General features: G+C 47.2%; 2 non-coding genes across 2 annotated transcripts; both read right to left on the bottom strand.

Moving 5' to 3' along the window:
- Positions 1 to 4,662: 4,662 nt before the first annotated feature.
- TRNAA-CGC (transfer RNA alanine (anticodon CGC)) lies at positions 4,663 to 4,734 on the bottom strand. The gene has a single exon. It is a non-coding gene; the product is annotated as a tRNA-Ala (tRNA).
- A 584-nt stretch (positions 4,735 to 5,318) lies between these two features.
- TRNAY-GUA (transfer RNA tyrosine (anticodon GUA)) lies at positions 5,319 to 5,404 on the bottom strand. The gene is given in 2 exon segments: positions 5,319 to 5,354; positions 5,368 to 5,404. It is a non-coding gene; the product is annotated as a tRNA-Tyr (tRNA).
- Positions 5,405 to 5,631: the final 227 nt, after the last annotated feature.

Here is a 5,631-nt window from a genome sequence, read left to right as displayed (position 1 = left end):
TAGACGGCTCTTCACAAATCATTACATTTATGCTCAAAATGAAAACGGAAAACTCCTAGTGAAAAGTCTGGAACATCTGTGTAAAAGAAGTTTAAACAAATGGCTCTACATCACATCCCCAAAGAACTCAAGACTCCGACGTGAACAATGTAACCTTCTGTATGCTATCTTGGTTTCCTTCCTAGCTAAATCCCTCCCCTTTCTTTTCTTTTTAAATTGGACCATGGATAGGGAGGGCAGCCAAACGTATATACTGTGAAACTGTACCACTGATAACATAGCCAATGTGGCTGCAACCTTGTACGACTATGCGCTGATGGTTTATACTTTTTATGTTATATGCTTGGGAAAACAATAAAAGACAATGTGAAATGAAAAAAAGAAGTCTCACAGAGTCATTAAAGAAGGTAGATCCAGAAAAAGTACTTAACTTGTAAACTCTTCATTTGAAATTCAAAGGACTCCCTTGTAAAATTAATAAGAATCAGAATAAAGATATAATGAGGGAAGTTTTCAATATCGAGGAAAAATCTATACATCTTAATAAGCAGATCGGTCAAATTTTTCAATTGGTGAAATGGGAGATGATCCCAAATATAAAGGTATATAACTGCAGTTCACAAAAGAAATCACAGTGAGGGAAAAGGACCTAAAGGAAAAAACACAGACTTAGTTAAGAATGGCCTTAAAGTCAAAACAAACAAAAAAAACTGCACCTGGCAGCTTCTTGCCACTCTCAGCAAGGGGGCACCCCCAAAAGTAAGCAGGATGCAGGAAGTTAGTAAGGGCGTCTGAGGTTCCCCTCCTCTCCCACCCCTCCCCATTCCTTGTTTAGTTAGGCAGCGGTCAATAAACAGAACCCGCCCCCCCACCCCCTACTTTGGTTCCCTCCACAGGACAGCTTGACATCATTGAGGGTGCAGTGAAGGGCCCTTCGCCAGTGGTCATGTCAAACCTGTTTCCTCTCTTGAGAAAGTACCTGCTCACGCTTGACAGTCAGTTGCTACTGGAGAGGTTTAGTGAAGGTTTCAGAATACCTTACGTGGGACCTGAAGGGCCCAGGGAGGCGGACAATCTTAGGTAAGTCAAGGATCAACTGGATGTGGTCAGGGCCAAAGTGGAGAAGGAGAGGTTACTGGGGAGAGTGGCGGGCCCGTTTTCAAGGCCACCCTTGGACAATTTTGCGGTGTTTCCTCTGGGAGTGGTTCCCAAGAAGGAGCCTGGGGCTTTCTGCTGAATTCACAACCTCTCTCAGCCTGATGGGGCCTCTGTCAACCATGGTTTCGAGGAAGACACTTGCTCGGTCACGTACTGTACTCTGGACGTAGCTTTGGATTTATTCAGGAGAACAGGCAGGGGGGCCTGGTTAGCCAAGGTGGACATTGAGTCGGCATTTCGGTTACTACCATTGCATCCAAGCAGCCAACACCTGCTAGGTTTCAAGCTAGAGGGCCAGTACTTTTATGACTGATGCATGCCCATGGGTTGTGCAGTGTCATGCGCGCACTTTGAGGCTTTCAGCAGCTTCCTTCAGTGGGCGCTTCAGTCAAGCTACGAGGACCGAGGGGTGTCTCACTACCTGGACGATTTCCTTTCCATCGGGTGTGATGGGTCACAGGAGTGTAGCGAGGCCCTGTGGGATTTTGAGTTACTGGATGCGCACCTAGGGGTCCCTCTGATGCCTGGCAAGACTGTGTGTCCGGCGCAACTGTTGACTTTTTTAGGGATTGAGATTGATACAGTGGCAGGTGAATCCAGATTACCAGCGGACATGGTTCGGGACCTTGTGCAGCACATCCAGGCAGCTTTGGTTCAGGAGAAGGTGACAGTGACACTAGGTTTCTTGCAAGGCTTACTGGGCAAACTTAATTTTGCCGCCAAAATCATACCGGCAGGGAGGGTCTTTGCACCCAGAATTGCCAGGGCTACAGCTAAGGTCACCAGGATGTACCACCTAGTCAGACTCAGTAGAGGGATGAAGGATGACTTAAGAATGTGGGCAAGCTTCTTGGTAGACTTCAATGTTTCATTGGTTTGGAGGGCACCTTGGGCATGATCTCCGGACCTCGCTTTTTTTCACGGATGCGTCAGGAAGAGAAGGCTTCGGGGTCATCTTGGACACTGAGTGGTGCGCGCAGAGATGACCCAATGTGTGGCGTAAGAAGAAGATCACAGCGAACATTACTGTCCTGGAACTCTTCCCGATAGTAGTGGCGTTCCACCTGTGGCCTGCAGCGCTGGCGGCACGTAGGGTCCTGTTCGAGTCAGACAATCTGGCGGTGGTACAAGCCATCAATTTACATTCAGCGTCCTGCCCGCTAGTCTTGTGCTTACTCAGGGAGCTGGTGAGGGTGTGCCTGGTGAACAACGTTGAGTGTAGAGCGCGTCATATACAAGGAGTGCAAAACACAGCGGCTGACGCTCTTTCTCGCTTTCAGTGGTACAGGTTTCAGGAGAATTGGCCGCGAGCAAGGGAGGTGATGACCCCTTTCCCAGCACATCTGTGGTTTCTACTGAATCTGAAAGGCGCTTGAGGGGGCTGGGCGAGCTGTCCTTGGCACCTCGGACGATCAAGCGGTACTGGGCGGGTGTGGAGAAGTTCTGCGCAGTAACCAGTGCTTAGGATCAAGGGAGGCCTTCCCTTGAGAACAGGACTCAGGACTTCATAATGCGGGCCAAAGACCAGGGGTAGTCACAACCGTGATAGCAGGACACTTGTCAGCAATCAGCCACCACGCTAGGTTGAGGGGGCAGTTAGATCCTACCAAGTCCTTCTTAATAAGGTCTGCACTGAAGGGCTGGGCCAGGAGCGAGCCGCGAGCACCTGACACCAGGTCAGCCATAGACTTTGTGACTCTGCAGGGGATGCTTGATTGGGTGGACAGGGCCACTCACTCAGTTTTTGAAGCAGCTCTTTTCTCTGCAACTTTTGGGTTGGCTTTCTTCAGAGCATTTCTAATGGGGGAGCTGGTAGCGAAATCTAAACAGGGCACGGCAGGTGTGGCCTTGTCCAGACAGGATGCAGTACTGACAGAGGAGGTCCTGACCTTAAGGCTGCGGAGATCGAAAACAGACCAGACAGGGGCAAGGAAAGTGATAGTGTTGAACAAACTGGAGATCGCTAAGTATTGTCCAGTGCACCTAGTCTCGAGATACCTGGTGCTGCGCCCCGCTAGCGAGGGTTACCTGCTTATACACGCAGTCGGTACAACCTTGACCAAATATCAAGTGCAGCGCATGATGGATGTGTCTTTAGAACGGTTGTATGACGAGCCATCGCGTAAAAAAAAATTTGCGCGCGTTTACAGTGCGGCAGTTACATCGCAACGGCGATCACAGCGGCAATGTTTGCATTGCACGTTGTTGCGACGCCAATGCGGCATTCTAATTGGATAGCATGTCACATCGCAGACGTTACATCGCGCGACATGACAATGCGATGTTTGTGCCCTACCACACGTTTAAAATGTTTACAGCCAAAGCGTGATCCCGGATCTAACGCTTAGCCCCCAGTGATTGGGGGGTGTGGGGGTATATATCGTATTGCCGACCGTGTCTGCAGCCATTTGTGTCTGTGTTGTTGATGTGAGCAGCCGTGACCCTGTGGACAGATTTTGAAATAGGTAAGTTACCTGAAATGTGCGTCTTCTGTCCAAAACTGTCATTTTCTATTTTACATTTGTCCGTCTCATTATTTGTAATGTCGGTGCAGATACGAGATAATGGTTGTTTGTCATGCGTATTTATCTAGGAAGATTCCACCATTTTGTGGAATACGCACACGAAATACGTTTTCTTCTTGTATTTATCCCTTCCTTCGTGTACAACCTCTTTACCATCTATTTGATTGGGTTACTTGTATTCTTCCACTGATCACATTGAGGGGACAACATATTTCTTTTAGCACTCTGTGAGAGTGCATGGTTTTTCAAACTCTCTTCTTTGTATGCTGCTTTGCCCCCTAAAACAGCTACCCACCTCCCTCGAGCTCTATCCATCTACTCAAGCATTCCTTTTCTTTCCCCAGTCCTTGCTGCATTTTTAAATTATTATTTTTGGTCTCCCACGGGCTCATCTCTGCTGCTTTCTCGCACTCCGCCCGCCTGTGTCATTCCTGCACATGTCATCCAGCAAACTGAATGATGATGCCAATGAATTTCAAAGCTGTTATTGATTCCCATATGTTTTATCTTTGTTTGTCAATGCCTCCCAGGATTGGCAAAGGCGAATACTTGCAAGCCCTGCTTGTGCACAGAACCCCTGATTGTGCCCTTCAACGCGTGCACCTGCTTTATTTTGATCTGTAAGTGCTTCGTGTTGATATTTAACTTTTTGTGCCAAGAGCATCGCCACAAAAAGTAAAATTTCAACACGAAGCACTTACAGATCGAAATAAAGCAGATGCACGCGTTGAAGGGCACAAATAAACCCCATAGTTTGCAGTTAGAGCTTTCCTGTTTCAACGTTATTCCGACCAATAAACGTTGGCAAGCAAAATGCTAAGATTTTCTTGAAATGTGGAAACTATACCTATTTCAAACAATTTTTCAAAGCAAACTATTTCAGTGGGGTTCTGACCCCCAACTGCCTGAAAAACCTCTACTTTCCACAAGATGGCAAGCTAGCCTTCTGGAAAAAGCCGAGATACAGAACAGAGACTCCTAGAGATGCCGGGGATTGAACCCGGGTGCTCATACATGCGAAGCATGCGCTCTACCACTGAGCTACATCCCCTGTACTGTGCTCAAATGTTTTGCTGGATGCAAGGAGACTCTTAAGCCTACGGACTGCAGTCTCGATTGAGACTAGAATGTAAAGTGTCAGGCATGAAATTGCTCACACCTTACGTGTGGACTGTCTTCATGGAGCATATATTTAGTTCAATCAGGGTTCGATTCTCCGGCAGGGCTTTTATCTGCTCAGTTTGGAATGCAAAACTTCTCAGGATTTCCCCAAATGTGTAAACTATTGGTCTACTTTCCAGCTTGCCCAGCCTTTCAGGAGATGATTCCATTGGATATTCCCTCTTGCCCATCGGTGGACACTCAAACTGAAGGCAAGTCATAGTGTGATTGGCTAACAAGCAGCTACCTTGGTGCATTGCAATTGGAAGTCTGCCAAGGGCAAACATATTAATGCAATGCTTTGGTAGTAGATCTGATCACACCTCTCCTAGTGATGACTATGTCATCAATTCCCTTTGAAAGCCGATAGAGTACACTTCTTTTCCAGTATTTTTCGGAGCTCGGGGGTTTTATCATAATCAATGGAAGGTATTGTTGATTAAAAGCAAATGACATGGAAATTAAACCACAAAGTCTTTCGAGCCGGATTTGAACCAGTGACCTAAGGATGCCCGAATAAATGCTACACTCCTCCGCTCTACCAACTGAGCTATCGAAGGAGCGGTAGGAAAATCTCATAGCACTGAAATTATCTCTCGCTCAAGAAAGGTACTGGGAGGGGGGTCAAGGAAGGGACAGATGAAAATCATCAATATTGCCTGCGTTTCCCTCTCAAAGTTACCACTTCTTAGAGCACACTGTGAGTTATGTCTTATCACCTCAAAGGAGGATTTCACACCAAAGTTGATGTTCGGTCTTGGCTTGGGGAAAAGCAGGGGCGTTACAA

The sequence above is a fragment of the Lissotriton vulgaris genome, chromosome 4_1, assembly GCF_964263255.1.
Source record: "Lissotriton vulgaris chromosome 4_1, aLisVul1.2, whole genome shotgun sequence".
NCBI lineage: Eukaryota > Metazoa > Chordata > Amphibia > Caudata > Salamandridae > Lissotriton > Lissotriton vulgaris.
This window is presented reverse-complemented; position numbering and strand designations above follow the sequence as displayed.